This window comes from Lissotriton helveticus, chromosome 9 (genome assembly GCF_964261635.1).
Source record: "Lissotriton helveticus chromosome 9, aLisHel1.1, whole genome shotgun sequence".
Classification (NCBI taxonomy): domain Eukaryota; kingdom Metazoa; phylum Chordata; class Amphibia; order Caudata; family Salamandridae; genus Lissotriton; species Lissotriton helveticus.
Genome location: NC_136070.1, coordinates 945727873 through 945751995, shown reverse-complemented (window position 1 = coordinate 945751995; position 24123 = coordinate 945727873).

Sequence of the window (24123 nt, the reverse complement as noted above, 5' to 3'; positions counted from 1 at the left end):
ATAGAATCAGGAAATCATAAGGAAGGAAGAGTTAATCAGAATGAGGGAGAGATTGATGGGGTTGAAGACGAGGGTGCTGCTGCAGGAGACGGGGTGCTACACTCAGATAGTATGGTTATCGCCCTCCTGAGAAAATTAGATTTAGATGTACATCGGGGGTTTGAGGAATCTAAGAGCAAGCAGGATGGAATCAGAGAGGCAGTGGGTCTACTGGAGGCTAAGTTCGATGAGTTAAATACACGGACAGCAAAGCTTGAACAAGAGGTTAAGGAGATGCAGGAGGCAGTGGAAGATAATTGTAAGGAGCTCGAAGAGGTTAAAAGCAGAGAAAGAGCCTACGAGGATCGCTTAGAGAGGTTGGAAAACATGCAGCAAAGAAATAACCTGAAAGTTTTGAAGCTTCCAGAGGGAAAAGAGGGGGAGGATTTAAAAGGTTTTGTAGTCCATTTATTAAAATCTGAGCTGCAGTTGGAGGAGTCTGAAGAGGAGATTGCTGCTGACATACAGAGGATTCATCGCGATCCCTTCAGACTGAAGCCAAATCGGTCCAAGCCTAGAAGGGTCTTGATTAACTTTCTTACTTACAATCTAAAAGAAAAGATCCTTGCCATGGCATTGAAAAAGGGCTCTCTTATGGTGGGGGAAGTAAAAATTGAGATTAGATCCGACCTCTCGGTAGTTACTGTAAACAGGCAGTGGGAGCTAGGGAAGCGAATTGAACCCCTAAGGAAATTGGGGGCGACAGTGCAGTTAAAATTCCCAGTTTTCTTAAAAGTTATGTGGAATAACAAAATGTACTCCTTTAGATTTGTTGATGATGTAGACAATTTTCTGGAGTACTGCCAAGGCGGTGGTGCATAGTTAACTGATGCAGTTCGAACTTACGGCTTGCGTAATGTGTAAACCTGTAAATAGAATAAAACAACAAATTAACAAAAAAAACAAAAAAAATGGGTTATGTATAGAAGCTAGGGTAGCACGTCCGTTGGTGACCGGCACTCAAAGGGCCTAGGTTTGGGCCTTAGGAAGTTGGAAGGGTTTTCCCAGGAAGGGGGGGGGGAATGGGGAGGGGGGAGACGGTTAGGGCATAGAGGTGGGGGGGGTGGGATAGGAAGAAGGGGGGGTGAAAAACAAAAATGTTCTCATATGCTAAGGACCACCTTGAGGGTAAGAATTCGGAGATTAGTATATGATGGCGGAGGGTAAGAGTGCGGGGGTAAAAACACAAATAGTGAAATGGGTGTCATGGAATGTCAATGGTTTAAGGGTAAAAGCAAGAAGAGACAGGATCCTGAAGTACTTAAGAGATACTCCAGCTAATATAATTATCCTTTAAGAGACTCATTTAACTGGGGAGGAGTGTAAACAATTCCTGGGTCGAATTCGGTGGATAAGGTATTTTTACAGTTCGCCACAAACCAGGGTTACTAGAGGAATACTGGTGATAATTAGAAAAGGGCTGGATTGTCAGGTAGAGAGTAGTATAGCAGATGAGAAAGGTCGGTGGTTGATTGTGACTTTAAAGATAGTGGGGTCATTATACAATATTATTGGTTATAACGGCCCTAATCAGGACGATGTTACCCCGCTGCTACAACTAACACAAGAGATGACTGGGCTTTCAGGTTATATAGTTCTTGCAGGGGATTTTAACACTGTACTTGATGCCAAGCTTGATAGATCCGTCAACAGCAGAGCCCAGAGAAATTGTAAAATGGCGGCCAGTGTTAAAAACGTAATAGAGCAGTTCGGGCTTTGCGATATTTGGAGGAGGTTGGCCGGGTCTGGGCTTGGATACACATACTATAACAAAAAATATAGTCATAGATCTAGAATAGACTTTTTTCTGCTAGATGCAAGACTAATCGACAATGTGAAAGAGGTGGTACACGTAGGGGTTCATTTGTCTGACCACTCAGCAGTCTCCCTAGAACTGGAAATTGGGTCCTGTGTTGTGGATTCAGTCTGGAGGCTAGACCGTACAGTTTTGTATGACCAGGAAGCAATGCAGTCCCTTCAACAGGAGCTTGAGGTATTTATCGAACACAACATAGGATCAACCAAACTAGATATTGTTTGGGAGGCCACCGAGGCCGACTGGGAACCCTGGGGGCTAAGAGAAGGAGGGCATACTATCAGGAAGTATGGAGTTTGGAACAGAATATCCGAAAATATGAAATCATGATTATAAATTCAGGGGGAGCTCCTGTGGAGGAGACTCTTCAAGAGCTGGAAGTGTTAAAGGAACAACTGACTGCTGTAATTAACAAAAGGGTGAAAGAAAGATGGGAGGCTTCCAGGCAAGATCACTTCGAATACGGGGAAAATGCAGGTAAACTTCTAGCATGGAAGGTTAGGAAGGATCGGGTTAAAAACATGATAAAAGAGGTTAAGGTTAAGGTTGGTACAGAAGAAAAAATAGCCTCAAACACAAAGGAGATTGTCGAAGCATTTTACAACTATTTTGTGGAAGTGTATAGTGAAGAGTTACATCCAGACAAGCAGCAGATGAAGGAGTGGGTCAGAGTTCTAAAGTTCGCTACAGAAGAACACCGAAGAGTTTTGAATAGAGAGATCAGGCAGGAAGAGGTAGAGGAAGGTATTAGGAAGGCAAAAAAAGGCAAAGCACCTGGCCCTGATGGTCTTCCTGTAGAAGTATACAAGAGTTTGATGCAAGGGCTGGCACCATTATTAACAAAGGTGGTAAATGAGGTGTTTTCGGGAAATATGAAGATTCCGGCATCACGGGACCAGGCAAATATAATCATCATACCCAAACCTGGTAAATCTCCGATACACATGGATTCATATAGACCCATTTCACTCTTGAATTGTGATTACAAATTGTTTACCAAGATTTTGGCAGATAGGCTGGGCAAAGTGATTCCGTATTTTATTCATGAAGATCAAAAAGGATTTGTGAAAGGTAGACACTTAAATGAACTAACTTTTTCCCTGATAGGTAGTATAGATGTTGCTGTTGAACAGAAGCTTCCCCTGGCAGTGGTGGCTTTGGATGCTGCCAAAGCTTTCGACCGTGTAAATTGGGAGTTCTTGAAAATCTTACTTGAACATCTTCAGCTAGGGGAAAATTTTCTTCAAGCGATGTCACAATTATATCATACGCCAAATTCTAAGGTCTTGGTTAATGGAGTTCTCACAAAATCTATCGGAATTGCGCGAGGAACTAGGCAGGGATGCCCCCTGTCCCCACTCCTATTTTATCTTTATATTGAACCACTGGCCTGCAAAATAAGAGGGTCAGAGAATATTCCTGCTTTCAGATTCCAAGGGTGGTCAAAAAAGATAGGGCTATATGCGGATGACATTGTAATTTTAACATCGAATCTGACAAAATCACTGGTTGAAATTGAAAGCATTACAAAGAAGTTTGGAGAAGTTTCAGGATATCGATTAAATTCGGACAAAACAGAAATTATGGCTTGGAATATGGCGATGGAGCCTGGGACCTCAAAAAAACAGATCAGATACTTGGGGTTACAAATTACCCAAGATATAAAACAGCTAACACTAGTAAATCTGGCCAAAGCAAGGAAAGACATTACAGCACTACTGAGAAATTGGAGTTCAATACCACTGACAATGATAGGCCGGGTAAATCTGGTTAAAATGATGGTGCTTCCTAAGTTGACCTTTTTATTTGACTCTGTTCCCCTTATGTTTGAGAAAGAAGGCCTAGCTAAGCTACAGAGTGAAATTGGTTCATTTATTTGGGGCTGCAAGGGGTCAAGGCTTTCTTGGAAAAAAATTCGGAGAAAGTATGCTAAGGGAGGTTTAGCAGCCCCAGACTTTCAATTCTATTCTTGGGCTTTTTTGCTTAGGAACTGTAGAATGCTTCTTGGAACTCCCAATAATTCATCAATAGGGGACCTTTTTGCTGCCATGTTAAAAGTAGAAAAATGCCACAAGCGTGGCTTCTTATATAGATTTGCAGATCCAAAATACTTCAAAAAAGTTAGACTGAAGGTTTTAAAAGACCTAGCCACGGTGTGTGGTACCGCATTAGGCGTTTGACAAAAATTCCATATTTCAGCGTGGCAGCACCAATTTGGGAGGCCCCGGGGGCTCCAAGTTGGACGGAAGATGCTTTAGCTAGGGCTTTGAAAACACAGGGCCCACAGGTCTGGGGTGAGCTGTTTTGTGAAGGAGCCTTGCTACCGTGGGCGGTTTGCGAGCAACTCTGGGGTCGCAACTTTGCAAAATTTAAGTACTTGCAGATACAAAGCTGGGTAATAGGTAAGGGAAAGTTAATCGGGCGACACAATGAGTTCGAAGAGAAGCTGGTTTCAAACATTCGGATGAAAAAAGAAGTGGCAACGTGGTATTGGGAAATAGTCGAAATGGAGGATGGCCCTTTCCTACTTCCAGAGTTCCTGTGGGGAGAGCGCTTGCCGAGGATCGCAACAGAAGAACAATGGCAAGTAGATATGTTGATTCTTTACAAAGTGGTAAAACCTGCAAATTTAAGAAGGAATCACTTGTTCACTCTCCACAGGGCATACTGGACCCCAAAGAGGCTTGCAAAATTCAAAGATGGGGGCATGGTGTTATGCCCAAAGTGCAAAAGTCCAAATGAAGATGATATTCATATGTTTGTAACATGCTCAGAGATTCAAGATTTTTGGGCAGCTGTAAGTGAAATGTTATCGAAAATGTTGGAGCTAAATATCACGGTAAGCCCTGAACAGATCATCTCGGGCAGACTGGACATACAAGGTAAGGGCCTTGATGATAATTCTAAGCTGTTTTTCTATGCCATTTTGATTGCTCGAAGAGAAATATGTAAACTTTGGATTTCGTCAGAGTCTCCAACAGAATTAATGTGGATTAGAGCTATGAGAGCAATAGCTAAGTTGGATATGGCTGGGCAAAATAATAGGAAGCACCAGTTTGGGAATTTATTCTTAAATCACTATGGGTGAGGAAATGGGAGTTAAATAATTGTTGACTTTAATAATGGGAGAAGAACAAGGTCCGATGATTAAGTCACTTCGGATGCTCTTGGAGGTCAATGCAACCTATATGCTTTCCTGCATCAGGTATGGCTGTGACACCTCCCACTTCTCTCAAGCCTACAGGTCTGCAGTGTAAGCAGTAGGAAAAAACCTCTCATAGTTGAGTTTGAAAACCACCCAAGGGCGTTACAAGATATGAAGAGGTGGGAAGTGGCGTATGAGGACAAAAAAAAAAAAAAAAAAAAATCATGGCAACAAGATTACAATCTTTCTCAGAACTCTGTTTTTATTTTTTTTAAAAAGCTAATGGTAGATATGGCCCTGCCTTGTGGAAAGTAAAGCGGGGGTATCACCAAATTGTAAATTTTGAATATCTGGGGCAGGTGGGTTAATTTCCTCTGCTTGTCAGATATATGCATTAGTAGTGTGAGTAAATATTGCAGGTTTGGACTAGTGAGATTCAGGGTATAGTTTTTGCCAGTGGATGAACAGGATTTTATTGGGAAGAGGCTTTGGAATTTCTACTTCAGCTTCAGCACCTCTCCCTAGAGCTCTGAAGAATGTGCATAAAGACTGCTAGGAGTAACAGATGCCTCCTGTAAACAAGCTTGAAGGGGTGTGTTTCATCCTATGTGCCTGCAGGTTTGTTGTGCTTGTTAAACTGGCATATTGTAGTCCCTGGGCCATTTTGTGTTCTTCTTGGCAGATATTCTATTGGAATGACGATCTGCTGATACACCTAATTGTTAAACTTGAAAGGTTTGTGTGTGGGCAGCCAAAGATGGACAATAAAGAAGAAAATATGAGGGAAGAATACATGAAATACAAGAGAAAATAATCATTCCACAAGCTGGTAAGATAGTAGTTCTCAGGACTTGGATAGCATTGAATCCGTGCGTAATTTGAGCCAGTGGTTTCTGGTGCTCAGCAACTGCACTCAATCATTAAAACCGCCGCTTGAACACCAGTTAAGGACACATTCATTTTTGGTATGCACAGGGATATTAAGTGAGTAGCAGGATGTTAAGCCGGCGCTAAGACTCAAACCCGGTTTCCGAGCTCCGCGCTCGGCAGCTCTGGCCAGTACACCATATTCTCTCCCCACTTGTAGGGGTCTCATGGCTTCTGTTTTGGGCGGCGCTGACAAGAGAAATGGGCTGACCGAAGCTGCCTCCTGAAGCGAGTCCCCGCACTTATTTGTTTACAAATTTACCAGTGCACTTTATTACATCATCTTTGCCAATTTGTAGCATGCAAAAACAAATTTTACTGTTATCTAACCTAATGGCTTTAAATTAATTATCATCATGGAATAAAAAGCTCAGACAGCCTTACCAGGGATTTGAATCCATGAACTGCAGGTGACACACACATGAGAGCAGTAACTACATAACTCACTGAGCTACCTCAAAATATTACAGCATATTTCATAACACTATAAATAATCCCAAGGGCAAACATGAACTGGATTTAGGGAGAAATCAGTAGAACGTACAGTGAAGACATCAGTGCAAAACAGAAGCTATTACCATTGAATATACATCTAGCTAGTATAGTAGTTACGAAAACAACAAGTCTGAATGTTACCATTTATTCATAAGCTCACATAACTGTAGAATCTCAAGCTGTCTGTTAGGTGTGAGATATTCATCATTTTGAATAATGTTAAAGTTGTATGTTAATTTTGAATGTGGAAGACTGGTTCGAGCATAGCATGACTTGCTGAAGAACATTTTCTGAATGGACCACTCAGTCTTCTAGGGTATCAAGGGTAAAATTTCTACTTAAGGTATGCAACATACTGGCCCAAACCTCCATGCTGAATTTCACATATTTTCTTGTTATTTTCCCAAAATTTTAAAACACATGCCTAGTGAAGAATACATGAAATACAAGAGAAAATAGTTTTTAAGAAAGTAAAAGGTCTGTGTTCACTAACTTCTGATATAAGTTCAGGTTTTCTTTTGGATGGAAGTGCCGGCACAAATATTTTTTCACTATCAAGATAAAGATTTGGGAATAGTGGGAGACAGTGATCCGAAACATGCTGGAGCATATGAAAATATCCCAAGACTCAGTCACCTACCTCAACATAGGGGAGATTTGTTGAGCCAATACTTGTTTTCAAATCTTGTGCATAAGTGCTGTGCCATTCACATATAATCACTTGATCATAGCTAATATAGCCCTGCATTCTAAAATGGCTAATGTTGGTTGTCATCTTGCTTCATAACACGTCAACTTTTATTTCTAAGCTTAGCCGAAGTCTAAATTAAAAACCTGATATTCCTTCACTTTCATTGAAATAATTTCTTCACAGCGATAATCATGGAATGTCCTAATTGGTTGCAACAGTACACCTGGAAAGTACAGGTTGGTATTTTGTTTTGTTGCAGTTAACTGTGAGTGTGAAAGGCACTAAGAGAAGCTGTTGTGAAGATAATGAGAAGCTAATCAACTCAAGACTGCATCGTTCCACTATAACCTAAGTGCATCATTTTATGGGAACAATGGATAAGTGTAGCAAAGGTTACAATTGTGTGACTTAAGCTAGTTCAGAGTAGGATATAAATCAGAACACTGATATAAAGTTGACTGATACTTTGAATAGAACAGTGCAGAGTAAGAGATCTAGGGCACTCTGTTAAGAGGAGAACTGATTTTACTTAACTGTTCCTTTGAGGTGACTCTATGCTAGTTAGCCCGCTTACTAATATGACTTTGATGGATTTGAGCTTCATGTTAACAAATGCATTCACATATTGATTATTGATTAACTCTAACTTGATGATTTTACCTTCTGTAAACATTTTAGACCTTCAATAAACCTTAATGAAGATACCTTACCATTGTCTGTCTTTCTTGTGGAACCTAATGCTCCTCACATTATTCAAATGTATTGATTCGTTAAACAGCACCAGTTTTGAATTTGTATTCATCAGATTGTGCTTCATGGGACCCAAACTTTGCACTAAGAGGCTTGGAAGATTTAAAATGTACCACTGAATATGACAAATCAGACTACATATCCGAGCTTCCTTGGCTAGCCACTAAGAAGTGTAAGTATAAGTATAAGTAGGTTTCGGCCCTATTGTGTAATGCAGTTTGATGACTTGTCATGCTTTGAGTTGCAGTGTCAAACTTAGATCCGATAGGGGCTTGTGTCAAAGTTAGGGGCTTGTGTCAAAGTTAAACATTTAAGTGCCATTTTCATGTTGATATTGATATTATTTGCTAGGCATGCAAATACCCGAAGTCTTAATGGTGCTAGCATCTGCAAGGTTTGAAGCAACAAAGAAATTACTAAATGGAGAGGAAAAAGACAGAATTTAAGTTGTTTCCTAAAGTTGGTCAGATTCGTCTGGTTTTACAAATGCCAAGGAAGTTTGTTCCAAAATGTGCACGTGGGGTAAACAAAACTCTTATCACCCCAAGACACGTTGTTGCATTTGGGGAATGTGACTGTTTTGGAGGCAGCTGAGCGTAAAGCTCTCCTTGGTGTGTATCATATGAATTTCTTCCTCGTGAACTCTGAACTGACCTATGGATTGATTTATGTGCCATACAAAGTGCCTTAAAAGCCACTCATTTCTTAACACTGAGCCTCCACTTGGGCATCAGAGACTGATTTCTATTTGGGTATTCTCTTTAGGAGACGGGCTGCTGCATTCTGCACTAGTTTTGAGTTTGTATAAGGGAATTGATGAATGCCCTTCTAAAGGGTGTTACAATAATCCAGCCTGGACAATAGTAGCGCAATAATTACTGACTTTTGAAGGTCAAAAGGGATAAATGAAAAACCTTTTCTTATGGTTCTTAGAAGGAAAAAGCAAGAGACAGTGAGTTTGTTGATCTGGTATCCGAATGTAAGGTTGGTGTTAAAGGGTTGTATGATGGAACCACCCATGCGTTTCACGAAGGCTAAACAATGAAATACTTAATCACGAATATGCCTTTACCACGCTTGCCTTTACAACTAATCATTAGCTGTTAAGGCATATTTGGTCAATACATATCCGTGGTTAAGAATTCATAGGTAAGTATTAATCCCCCACCCCTGCCCCTTGCCGGAGTTCCTAAACTACCCCACTACCTCCTAGCCCTAGTAACTTTTTCACCTGCCCTCCCCCCAAACCCTAAAAACTACCCCCTAAGCCCTAAAAATGACCCTGCCGCCTTAAGTCCTAAGAGGTTTCACTATCCCTGCCCCCGCCCGGAAATGTAAAATGGCCTCCAAGCCCTTAAAAGTACACTACCCCGTAAGCCCTAAAAACAACCCCGCCCTGAACCCTAAAACGGCCCCCAAGCCCTGAAAACTAAACTACACCCTAAGCCCTCAAAATGACCCCACCCCTATGTCCTAAGAGGTATCACGATCCCTGCCCCGGCCCTAAACCCTAACATGGCACCCCAAGCCCTGAGAACTACCCCAAACCCAACACCAAGCACTGAAAACTACCCCAAACCCCGCCTTCAAAACTACCCCTACCCAGTCCAGAAAACTATCCCCGACCCATCCTCCGCCCACAATACAACCCCAATGCCACTTACCTCACCACGATTTCTTCCTGCTTCCGTCCGTCTGAAGCCCTACCGCACTTATGCCTTAATCACGCATTTTCGTTGTTAAGGCACATGCGCAGTAGGGCTTACGTAGTAAAGCCTTCATTGTAAAGCTGCTTGTTGTTCAGCCTTCGTGATAAAGGCTGTTTCCCGCATTGAAGGTCACTCCCAAGTTCCTGACTTTTGGGACCGGGGTAGGAAGGAGGTCAAGGGACTGGGGCCACCACAAAGGGTTCCAAAATGAGGTGTCTTTATCAAAGAGAAAGACCTTAGTTCTCTCTGAGTTTAATTTAAGGCTGTTGTGTTTCGTGTAGCTGATGACTTCACACATGCAACTGTTGAAGGAGGAAGAGACCTCTTCAACGCTGCTATAAATAAACAGTATAATTTGGGTGCGGTTGGCATAGGATATTGTAGAGAAGCCAAAGTTTTGAAGCAATTTGACTAGGGGAGCCACATATATATTAAAAAGTGCAGAGTTCAAGGATTAACCCTGATGGATACCACACAGCAATGAGAAAGATTGTGACCTAAATTCTCCGAGAGAGAAAGATTGGGACCTAAATTCTCAGAGAGAGATTGACTTCTCTCTGCCAGTAAGGACGGATTGAATCAAATCAAGAGCCATTACACAAATTCCTATCTTGGTTAGGCAATTAATAAGGATAGAGTATCTTACGACGTTGACGGCTGCGTACAGATCCAAAAGGATCAGTGCAGCTTTCCCACCGTTGTCCATGAACGATCTTATCTCCTCAGTAGCCACTATCAAGGCCGATTTTGTGCTATGGTTTGTTCGGAAAAATGTTGAGCACCATCAGGGATCTCATTTTTCAAGAATCGTTGGCGATTTTGGACAACGAGAAATCAGGCAGTAATTTTTTCCTTCATTGGGATTAAGAGAAGGTTTCATTACCAGAGGATGTCTAGAAGCTTTTTTTCCATTCATAGGAAACTGTCCAACAGCAATAATACTGATCAAAAAGGTAGTAAGAGGAGCTGCTACTGTCCCTGCTATATCATGAAGAATGGTTGGGAGGCAGGGGTCTGAATGAGCCCCTGATTTGGTGTGTGCCATTAGTTCGAGCACTACTTCTTTAGTGAGAGGGGGAACTAAGGCCTAGTGATTCATTTCCCAAAACACAAAAGTTGATATTGCAACTTGAGTCCAATTCTCCATACACTGCCTCAACTTTATTCTTAAAACATCTAGCAAAATTATCACATAGAGGCTGGCTAGGAGTCACTGTGCTGCTAGGGTTAGGGCTAGACGGAGTTTTTACTATTTTAAAAATTTCTCTTGATGAGTTTTTTGCTAGATTAATTTTTTCAGCGAAATACTAAGTTTTCTTGATGATAATTCATTTTTTTAATCCTGAATATATATTTTGTATTTACTTCTTTCAGTTGAATCATAGTTTTTCTGCAGATCTTCTCCTGCCTGTGGCATTTTTCTTTAAGCACCTTAAGATCCGAAGAGCACCAAGGGGCCGTAAACTTGGTTCTATGACTTTTTTTATAAGTTTGAGGGGGACCAGCTGTAAGCTGCAGTATTGATCCATTGGGCATAGTTAGCCATATCTACCTTTGGATTATTCAACAGTGGGGACTGAGGGGCTGTTGTACTTATGCTTATAAAAAATAATCCGCTTGCTGCAAAAAGTTGACGTTTGGTCATCGGATTCATCATAATCCAAGATACCGGGATAGACAGAGCTATTTTAAAACGGTATTTGACAAGTATGTTAATATGGTGGTGTTGGACGAGGCAGAGCCAAGATGGCCGACTTAGTGGACATGCTCGATTAGAGGTCCGGCAACAGGTATTCAGTAAGCCTCCCCATGACATTATTAGCTTACCCCCGATATCAGAGCGGCTGCCCAATTGTGACCTCCACTGAACGGACTGGTGAGCTGCGACGGTGGAGGGTGTTGACTGCCTACTTTGCCGGGACCTCAAGTGCGGGCATCAGTGCACCTGAACCAGCACAGGAACTGACGACAAATCGCAGCATTGGTGCCTGATCCGCTTTGAGAAGGTGTGATCGGGACACGGCACGAATGAAAGCGGAGGCCAGATTGAGTCAGCATATAATTGGAACAGATCAGAGCAGCACCACGGCAGCCTTGAGTGATATCGGAAGACCAAGAAGGCCTTAGCCCAATTGAGAGAAGACACGGGGGAAGAACGGTTGGATTGTTGCAGCCCCCCTGACTGATCAGCATAATATATCTTGCGAGAGTTGCCACTATTAATATTACATTGTTGAAGTGAGCATTTACGAAGAAGAGGCCCCAGCCACCAGGGATTAGCGAAACAGTTGGGTCACCTGCAATTAACCCTTTTGTGTGCCATATAATATAAGACTAACATGAGAGTGTTGTGCAGATTGATATACATATTCTACAACCAGCTTTAATGGCAGTGCAATAGAGTGGCTGTTCCTTAAGGCGGACCGTTTACTGCATGCTCCTCTCTCCACTGAATTTATGGATTGTCCTGCAACTGGCATTACCTGGGGGAAGGAGCAGGGCCTAATTGAGGGCTCAATATATAATGGACTGTGCTGGGGGAGATTATAATTTTCTTTATTAATTGTGAACACCGAATTATACAGGATTGAATTTTGAACAGAGCTGTGGATGATTGGGATGGAGGCTTCCCCCTGCTTGTATGCCACCCAAACTCAAGGGATTCCAGGTGCCTCCTCCAAAAATTACAATAAAATTAAGGAGAGCATTGCTAGGATGGCACAGGCTGGGGCCACACATGATACTGATGTGGAAGGAGAACCTGCCCCGCCATCTAATCTGGACATTAGGAATTTGACACTAAAGGTAATAAAACTATTTCTGAAAATATTGACGGTGTGGCGGTAACATTGACTTTACAGCATCCAGATATGGATAAACTCTGCGAGCGAGTTAAGGACTTGGGATCAAGGATTGATACCACGGAAGAGCTACTGAGTGCACATACAAGTCAATTAAAAGATCAGGAACGGCACATACAACGAACAGGAAATGAAGACTTCGGACTTGGAAGACCGATCAAGGAGAAACAACATGCATATTCTTGGACTGCCATAGGAAATGGAGCCGACACCATTGAACTGTTTTTGTAAAGCTGACTTCCTAAGGTGCTGCCAGAGCTAAATGTGGAGGCATATTGCATGTGGATAGAGCTCATAGAACTCCTGGTGGTAGGCCTAACCCTGGTTCACCAACCCATATGTTGATTGCATGTATGTTGTGATATAGAGATAAGGTTCAGATTTTGGTGGCAGCGTGCACACAGCAGGAAATAGAGTACAATGGCAACAAACTTTCATTTTATCCAGCTATGCCATGGCTACTCAAAATAATTTAAATCATTCCTAGGAGTTAAAAGAAAATGGAGAGATAAAGGGGGGGAATGTGCTCTGCTCCCTCCGGCGCATTTAAGAATTGATTGGTAGGGAAAGAGATATTTCTTTGAACAACCAGAGGAGGCTATGCAGTTTCTTGAAAACCATTGATCACCCATAGTTGTTGCCTGCTATCTAAGTTTTACGAGTCGATACAACTGGATAAGGGGAGGAGTGTTGATGCTCTATAAGATTACTGAGGGGGGAAAAATGTCAAACGATTATGATCAGGGTCAGTGTTGGCCGTAGCTGAGATGGGTAAGATTTTGGAATGCTTGTTGTAAACAGCGTTGCTGTCTCTGGGAGATCCTGCATTAAGAATCTTGGGGAACATCGAGCTGTTAAAGGGGAATTTGATTGGGTTCTTATCAGGGGAGGGTGATGCTTATTGCGACAAATGTGGAGGCCAAGTTGGAGTAGGTCCCCCGGGAGGGGAAAGGAAAATTTACCTATCTATGATGAAGGGGAGCGACCACAATCTAGTATAAATTCTTTGATGCAACTGATGATGAAGATAAGTGATCTGATCTCTACAACTATAAGTGGTGGTAACAATTTTATCTTAGAATGTGAAGAGGATCCAAAACCCTATTAAGCGGCAGAGAATATGGTCTTACACTCTCAGGCAGCAAACAAAAATAATTATGTTACAAGAGACACATCTATTACCCCAGGAAGTTGACAAATTGCCAGCTGGGTTGGGTGGGAGGTTATGGTATTCAAGTGTTTCCTTCTCAGCACACCAGGTATTGCTATGGGTGGATAATGGTGGTCCACTGCTTGTTACTGCAGAACTGAACGCCTCAGATGAAAGGTATGTGGGGGTATCAGGAGGGATGGGGCAAACTTACAGTGCTCTTCACTTCATATGCACCCAATTTGGATACTCCTGATTTGTTTAAAGGGCTCACAAGGGTTCTGGCCTGCTATTCCCACTATAACATTATCTTGATGAGGGATTATAATTGCATATTGGACGGGGAGCTGGATAGCTCCAGGCAAGTGAAACAGCCTTTAGGTAGAACGTCTAAGGCAGTCTTGGGAACTATGGACATGTTACATTTATTGGAGCTACGGAGGGTGGTTCATGGTTCAACTACAGGATATTCTCTCTATTCTCCACCCCACTGTACATTCTCTAGAATTGACTACTTGCTGACACACTCTGACCAAGCAATTGAGTTTGAAAAGTTATAGTACCTTGATCACACGTTATCAGATCATACCCCCATAGAAGCAATGATGCGATCTCTAGGTTTTGTCAATCTGCTTCCACTATGGTGATTCCTAAGCCATGCATTAGATGATCAGGTATACACTGAGACAACCTGAACTGTAATGATGAAGTTCTTTGAAATAAAAACTGGTACAGTTACCTCAGCCAGAACGCTATCGGAGGCTTTTAAAGTAACTATTAGAGGTAAGTGTATGGTGACCACATATTGGGTGAGGCGATCATTAACACACACGGTGACAAACTTGGTGCGCCAAAATGGGGATATTGACTGACAGGCGTCACATACAGACAAGATTTGGGCCCCTAGTGGGGTGGGGAGGGGCAGACATACCACAGGCCAGCTTGTTGGTGTGCAAAAGGCAGCTTTATTGGAAACAGGTGCACCTTACAAATACATACCCTTGGCCTGTGCCGAACAAAACCAAGCCTCATTAAATATATACTTCCTAACATACCCCGCTCCCCCACCCCTAAAATTGGATCCCCCCTGCAACAATTATAAACACCAACTTGCAATTTCCAACTTTCCTACCTACCTAACTATATAACTTCTTATATCTCCCCAACTGTAAACCCAGACCTCATAACTCCCCCCTGCACCTTTAGGAAAAACCGCCAACACAAAGGACTACAGAAAAAACACACCAGCACCTGTTCCAGCGACGAAAGCCCCATACAATAGAACCCCCCGATGCACCTGGTCCCAACAAGACCACCTCATAAAAACCCCCATCCTACACAATCCTACAACCCAGTAACCACCCCCCCCCCATTAAAAGAAACAAAGGGCGAGCCCAACCAGCCCAAAAGGAGCCCACAAAGCCCAACCAGCCTAACTGAGGTGCTGGCTGCCCCTCCTCACCCCCCCCCCCCCCCGGCCATAATCCCCTGAGAGGGCCAGGCCTCCCGCTGGTCGGCTGCCCCTCCCAAAGCCCTAATGGGAAACGCGATGTAAACTACAGTGGTCCCTAGATAAGGCGCAAGAAACTCTAAGCTGTCATGATTACAAAACACATACCGCGATACAGCACGAATGGGGGGAAACTCCAGGCTGGCAACTGGCATGGCTGGTCAATAGAGAATGGGCTGGGAATGCAGAACCCGCAATAAAGGATAAACATGATGACATAGTAAAGCGTTTTGCAGAATTCTATTCGGAATTACATACTCAAAAGGGAACACATGATGAGGCGGGTATGACAGCACTCCTAGATGCAGCTCGGCTGGCAGAAGCTGATGCTCAGATGCAAGAGGCATTAAGTTCCCCGATAGATGATACAGATATACGATGGGCGATTGAACATCTGCGTGTGGGGGAAAAAACAGTGGATGGTGTTCTGGGGCAAGTTTTATGAGGAATATGTTGATTTGCTATGCAGGCTACTTTTAAATATGTATCGGGAGGCATTTGACAAGCGGTTTTACCTTATACACTGAGAGAGGCATATAACGTGATTCAGCCAAAGCCAGTACGTGATGCGTCTGAATGTGAATCATATCGCCTGTTATCTATGATCAATGTGGACGCTAAGCTGTTAGGGAAGATATTGGCTCATTGTTTGGCTAAATCGAGGGGAGGGCACTAACTCACCCTAATCAAGCCGGTTTTGTGGGAGGATGTACTACCAGTACTAATATAAGGAAAGGTGTTTCTTACACTAGAACAGGTTCAAAAAGGAGAAGACCCTTGCACATTTGAGAGATGGAATGCATATAATTCATTCATTTTTCCTTTATTTTGATCAAATAGATCATAAAAGGTGGCGTCCAAATAATTAAACAGTACAAAGGGTTATTACAAATCTGTCGACGATGATTAAAAAGGCTTTACAGTTTCCATCCTGGGAACAAATCAGACAATAACAAAAGTTTACCTATCATACATCACACATTGAATTTTTAATATGACAGAGATTGTGTGCACTGTGTTTCAGTTAGAAATCAGGAATACATAAATGCAATTTTAAAACTGTGCCGAGTCTATGTCAGTGCATACAACGAGTACGAATGTGCCACATCGCAGTTAAAAATTTGGCTACCGCAAACACCATTGGAGGCGATACGTCCGTTTTTAGTATTCTGTAGGCAGGCAAGTAGTGCCTGAACCCCAGATTTTTAAGTAGGGGAACAAGCCAATACTTTCTTGGTTTCTGATATGCCTTACAGAAGAAGATGACATGCAAGTCAGTTTCCTGTTGATACGAGCATGCTGGACATAGCTCTGGGGTGGAGGGATGGGACCAGGTACTACTAAATGCATTAAGGCGGAGTGTGCCGAACCTCCACTGTAGAAATAGTTTTCTTGTCAGAGCAGGGCTAATTTTGTCAAGGACAAGTTCCCGCTGATAGGAGTCTTTAGATTTAATAAATGAGTGTGTTAGAGACCCCATGCGTGAATTCTGTAATGATGATGTTATTTTGAATTCATAATAGCCCTTTGATAAAGATTTACGGGATACCCTGCTACAAGCGTTAATTGGGTCCAGCCACAGTTCCGGCCTTCCCAGACTCTCACATATCTTTTTTATATATTTCAGCCAGGGAATGTTCGTTAAATTTGATAGAGATAAAATCTCTTGCAACTCCTTCCTGTAGCTCTTGAGTTCTGGGGTACTCCAAATTCGACGCCAGAAAGTTAGCATATAAAGCGTTTGATACTGTGGACTAGCAGTATATGATGAGTGTGTTGAAATGGTACAATCTGGGTGATACTTATTTAAACTGGTTACAATTACTTTACACTGATAGCCAAACCAAGGTGAAAGTAGGTAATGGGTTCTCTGGCAGTTTGATGGTGGAGCTGGGGACCAAGCAGGATTGTCCCCTGTCTCCACTGATATGCTTGTTGGTTATTGAGCCTCTAGCAAGGTTGATACGTGCTCGACACGAGGGAGAGGAGGTAATGGTAGGAATGCAAAGAGAAATTCCTTCTTTCCATTCTGATGATATCTTGTTGACTTTATGGGACCATGAATGAGCGTGGCCCATAGTATATAACGGATCACTGAAATAATATCGATTTAAAAAATATAGACTTACAAAAATATCGAGGATAAAATATCGAATACAAAAATATCGAATTCCTATCTACAAACAGGTAAGTACAAAAATATCGAATCAAAAATATCATTTAAAGAAATATAGTGAGTCAAAATATCGAATTTTTGCAAATGTCTTAAAAGTAATTTAAAATTAATGAAATATTAAAAATAATTAACTAAAACATACTTACAAATACTTAAATAACCTTAAAATTATAAAATAATGAATTTAAGCTATAAAAAAAACATACAATTTTATTTTTTAAAACATATATATATTAACATAATATTAATAAAAAACATACAATATTTTTACCGTAGGATAGCGGGAGGGTAACATTTACTATTACTACTCCAGTAAGTGCAACAGTAGGGAAAGCGTTGGATAGCGTGGGGGTAAAAATTACTATTCCCACTCCAGAGAGTGCAACAGTAGGGAAAGGGTTGGATAGCGTAGGGGTAAAAATTACTATCCCCACTCTAGTGAGCTTAACAGTAGGGAAAGTAAATATTTATTATATTAATAAAAATAAATTAAATATCAATACCAATAAAAAATTATTTAAAAGTAATTACCAATTTAATATAATATAATTATTAATCAATTAAAAAAACAAATAAATATTAATTACTAAAATTCATTAACTATTAACACAAATTAATTACCAATTAACAATTAATTAATTAACAATTAAAAATTAATTACCAATGAATTCAATATAAATACCAATAAATAAATAAAAATATTTAATTAATTACAATTAAGTAACTTCCGACCCTATTCCCCTAAAGACCCACAACCCGCTATGGAAAATACATTAATACAATTCACATAATTATCAATTAATCAATTAATGAAAATGAATCACCAATTAAAAATTAATTAATTACAAATTAGAAATTAATTACCAAATCATTCAAAATAAGTAACAATAAATACATTAAAATATTTAATTAATTACAATTAAATTACTTCCCCTCCTATTCCCCTATAAACCCACAACCCACTACATAACTAAAACGCAAAATTAAATTAAAAATAATTAATCATTTCTAAAAATTTATATTTTATTTAATATAATTAAATCACTTCCCACCCTATTCCCCTATAAACCCACAACCTGCTACAGAATTAAATCACGCAAAAATTAAATAACATAAAATTCATTACTTAAAATAAATTACAAAAAAATATACACTTTTCACACATATACTAACATACAAAACACTTTAAAAAAATCGATATGATTAAAAATTCGATATATTTTAATAACCCATATTATATACTTCAATATTTTGACTTTCTATATCTATAAAAATTGATATTACATTACTTACCTTAAATTCAATATTTTTGTTGACTATGGGCTAGATGTAGGTATATCTAATTTACCGACTCATAAATACCGAATTTTACCGATTCGGTATTTATGAATCGGTAAATTAGAAGGAGGGAGATGTAGGTGAATTAATAATATGAAATACCGAATCTGTAAAAATCGGTATTTACCGAATCGGTAAATACCGATTCGGTATTGCCCATTGATTCCTATGGGCCTTGAAGCCCATAGGAATCAATGGGCAATACCGAATCGGTATTTACCGATTCGGTAAATACCGAATCCTGCAAGGGTGCAGGGGGTGTCACTTTGACACCCTCTAGCACCCCGAATACAGGCACGTGTAACATGTGGCACACATACTTGCCCTAAGGGCATGTCTGTGTGTCACATTGCACAGGTGTGCATGCACAGATGTGCATGCACACCTGTATTCGGTATTTTACCACCCAATAGCATTGGGTGGTAAAATACCGACTCTTAAGGGCCTGTGGCACTCTTTGAAGTGCCACCTACATCTCATTTACAGAATCGGTAAATTTACCGAATCAGTATTTTACCGATTCTGTATATTTACTGAATCGGTAAATTTACCGATTCTGTAAATGACATGCCCCCTACAGGCCAAATCCTAAATACCGGTCGGTAACGGACGAAATCGGCCGTTACTGACCAGTATTTGGGCTCCTACATCTGGCCCTTTATTCTGTCCATTCGATATTTTGTCCTTTCTATATTTTGAAGTCGATATTTATGTAAGTAATATTTTTAACTCGATATTTTGTGTAGTTACCGTATATAACACCATTAAGGAAGTGGGAGCCTATTCGAGATTCATGTTGAATACAGATAAATCAGTTCTTTACCTGATACGGGCACCACGACTAGGGATGAAGCTGTCAGCGATATTAAATTGCTGCAAACATCTATTTAATATTTGGGAGTGTACCTGTGTTTCAGTGTTAAGGAAATATATGAGACTAATGTGGGGAATGTATTGAAAAATGCAGAACGTAGAGTCCAAAAATGGCAAAAGTTTCCTTTGTCCTTAATGGGGCGAATAGCGATTAGTAAAATGATTCTTCTGTCTGAGTATTGTTAGTTCTACAGAATAAGCCAATGTGAATCCCAGACGCATGCTTTAAACAATTAGATGAGTTACTTTGCTTATTATATTAGGGTACAAAAGAGCACCTATTAGCTTAAAGGTGCTACAGCTACAATGGGACAGTGGAGGATTGCAGTCCCCACATTTCAGGAGTTACTATCAGGCCTTCAATTTACAGTCACCGGGTGGCTCATGGACCCGTACATTGAACCTTTAAAGGGCATGTTGGCAAGGCTGCAACATTGTTTGACAATAAACATACAGGAAACAAATACAAAGTGGATCTATATTGAAATCAATATGTGACCAGAAGTGGGAATATGTTCAAATATGCTTTTATTTTGTTTATTGGTTTTTAATATATAAAATAAATTGCTCTTAGAAAAGTATTTTTGCTATAAATATGAGAATCTATGAAAATGAATACAATATATTGCTGTCAAAGTGCAATTTCTAACTAGTGTCTCATGTAGTTTGAACAATTTGATACATGTGAAAAGATATACCTGGTTGCAACCATACATATTTTTCTTGATATACATAAAATAGGCTAATATTTTATGTTATGTCCGAATAAGATCAAACATAAGGTATGTATCAGGAACTGAAACATGGATAACAGCAATAGAATAAGTCAGTACATGATGAGTATCAGACTATCCTACATTATTGTCGCAGGGATTCTGCTCCTACACAGAACTGTGCACAGAGACTTGGATCCTTAGTGAATTAGGGTGTGCCAAAACTCACCTTAGTACCCAAAATCCCCTACCAGACTAGCAATCAGTGTCTCATTGGTTGTTACAAACTCCCAATGTTTAGACAACCTAGAACATGGACATAGAACACCTCAGGTAACGTGGAACACATGAACACTCTTTCGGTATACTAACATATCAATCCAGAATGAGGAGTCAATGAAGACACGTGCATGTTTGAAATGTTTATTTCTAATGCAGTGTTCTTAAGTGCAGTATCTTAGCCAATACAAGCAAACATATTATAAGAAACAAAGTAATCAGCATAGTTACTAGTCCATCGAATACAAAGGGAGAAAGTATGTTAAAATGCTAAAGGGAAGAAGGCTAAATTGCAACTAAATCCTACCCTCCCTTGCTAGTGTATTATATTATATCTAAAGAAGGTCTCTTTGGGTTTTAGCAGGGCGGCCCCATACCGCTGATCCTAGTGGAAAGGGATCACATCATCTTCCACCAGCTCTCTGCATGCGAAGCACCATCAAGTGTGTGGCATGCTCTGTGCAGTGCAATATAAAACGCGCCTAAAAGCCAGAGTTGGCAGCAGCTGCAAGTATGTTATGTCTAGAATGTGCGAAGATCAGACCTCACAACAACCACTGTGTTTAAATAACCTTGAAGGCTTCGGCACTCACTGTACAGACATAGCTTACCAAGCAAAGCTGATACTATAGCAAAACATATTATTCTCGTGTGAAGCAAAATATTCTACTAGGCTCAAAGCTCTAATAACAATGTGCCGTGTGCAGAAGCAGCAGAAAGGTAAAATGGCGTTTAAACTCCTCATAAGCTCATGCTAACTTAACACAGTGTGAAGGGCAAAGCATATCTATATGACACCCTCCCTTGATCCGAGCACGGATAAGATAAGATAAGATAAGAGGCAAATTTATGGAAAGAAAAGTTCAAGAACGATAGTCAGTTCAAATTCGCCCAAGTGAAAAAATTAAATTGTTTTACCCAAAAACAAAATCCCAGAAGCAAGAAAGTTCAGTCATTGGCTTCAGCAAAGTCAATAGGCCTGGGGCAGAGAAAATTGTCCTATGCCAGAAAAAAGAATAATAAAATTAAAAAAAATGTTCAATGTCTAATAAATGGTGATGACATACTTCATCCTAACATTGAATATGCAAAATATGCAGCAACAGCTTCCAACAGGAAGTCACCGTTATCACCCGAAAATAGTTCAGCCATCCAATTTAATAGCGGGAAAGAACATACAAGCTCTTCAATTACCGGAGCCTCTAGCACCATCAGAGGACAACTCAGTGGGTTCTCAATGATGCTATGTGCCAAGAAATCTTGCGCCCCTGCGAATATATTCCAACGACCCAGCATTCCATGCATCACTGCAAAGGCCATAATCCCTCCGTCAGAACAAAGCAATTCATGAGCAACTAAGGGGCTCATAAGCTGGTTATAATCCACATCAGGAGACACCGTATTGCAGAGACACAAATCCAGGGCCCAGTCGAAATCGCAGCTCAGGCACTGAAAGACAGGCTGGACACATGTAAAATAGGAAAATCGAAACGATAATCCATAAGCTGCACTTAAGGTGGCAAGTGGCAGCGCTCCATAGTACTCAAGCATTCTGTTGCGAAACAGTGCCAGTCGTGACAGCTCGTCTTGAAACACAGGACGTGCACCCATTTTGAATAAAAAAAAATAGAAAAAGAACGCCCGCAGCCAGCACCAGTAGAATGGGAAATCCACCAAATAGGCTGGAAAAGATCGAATGAAAGAAAGCAGGAAAGATTCCAAATATACTTGAAATGAAGTCACAAGGCCGCTGCTAACCACTTTGAAAAAGTGCGCCAGCCCAGTTGTGGAGGATGCATTAAAGATTGTGTGAATTAATTCATCGAAATGCAATGGCAAGTCAGTATTTAATAAAGCATGCACCTCTGTGCGGGTGTTAGCAACGTGAAGGACAAATGTTTCACGAGCAGATGTGAGGGCAACTTCTTTTTGGGACAATAGAGCTCTTATGCGACTCATCTTATTGAACTCTGCTTTCAAGGTCGGAATCTTGGGCCAGATGGAAACATCCAGTTTCCCATGCGTGGGTGGATACATTACATTCTTACAGCAAACCACACACTCACTGACGGTAACGACATAAGCAATTCCTTTTATTAACCCACAGCAATCCTCATTGTTTTATAGTAAATAACTCCCATTTGCCAGTAATGTGAATGTGGGAACGATAGCAGGCACGGGGGTGCCTTTCAAAACACAGGCTAAATTGGGCTCGCCTTGATTACAGGAGCCGTGTAATTGGATATGTCTACACATTAATGAGTGATCCGGTGTTTCAGTGCATTCTTCACCATTCAAATAAACTTCCTTGCCCTCCCTAAGGAATCTATATGTAAAAGGAAGCGACCAGGCTTCGTGGAGATAAGAACTACCAAGAGGCTCGTATCTGCCAATGGCAAAGTATTTCATACAGTTTTTAAACTCGAACAGAGGAAATGGGAGAGTTATCAATCCGTGGATAAGCCACGTTGCAGTAGTGGCCTCTGCCACAGAAAACGGTAAGGACTCTAACCGCTCAATGTGTAACATGGAAAAAGAGGCATCTTTCATTGAAAGCAAACGTTGCTTGTCAGTCAAACTAAACGGGGCAAATAGAGAAGAGGTATTCATGTAATGCCATAGCACTTTACCTGCCTTAAGCGTCTGCAAGGTCCATGCAAACTGCATAATAGAACGTAATTGATTTTGACCATGGTACAATACAGACACTTCATCTTGCACAATATCAACAACAGATGACACAATATTATCCAACGTGTAAATGCGGGAAGAAAGCGTGTTAATGCTATTATCTACAACTGCTAATACTTTTTCTAAATTAGCTTGATCTATATCCCTAAGGCGGGTAGCCGCCTCATTCCGGGATGTTTTCCAGAATTCGTTATAAACAGCATATATCCATCGTTTAGATCTACCTTTAGCCGGGCCTTTTATAAAATCATTCAGATCAACATCGTCAGTCAGTTTAGATAAATGCTGTTTAACTGACGCCAAGGTAGAATATTTGAGCCAATTCTGACATAATTTGCCTACAGAATAGGTAGTCACAGAATGGTCACTTTCAAAACGGGGATCCACCCTGACCTGTTTAAAGCCTTGAGCCAGACCCAGAAAACGATGCTGGCACGAGTCAGCACTTCTGTGCCAGAGCAACCAGCCATTGGGATCCAAACTGGATATGTTAAAAGAAGAATTTAGCAACAGAGTTTGCAACTCTCTGATCGAAAATGTTGTAGTATTACCCCAACCTGAATATTCTTCTAAATCAGGGAAAGAAGGATAATTTATTTTTTTAGAGGTAGCCAATCCAAAGCATGTTGTCTGTGAAATTGTAGAATTCAAAAACAACATATGATTTGGGATGAGACATGCACGGTGCAAAGCCTTGGTGCCTTGCACCTGCCAACTTTTAGAACCCCAAACAGATTTAAGGTCAACTGTTTCCTTCCACAAATCGTAGCCTCCAACAGCTAACCGGTCTAGAAAGGACTTCGAGTACAATAATTTAGTATCGGTAAGTCTAACTTTGGATGTGGATCTTTCAGTCATTTTAAAATAAAATGCATTGGGATTAGACTGGTCAAAATCAGTAAAATAAGTGAACCTTTTCAAAAAGGTAGCAGAACTGCCTTGCATAGGAGCCGGACAATG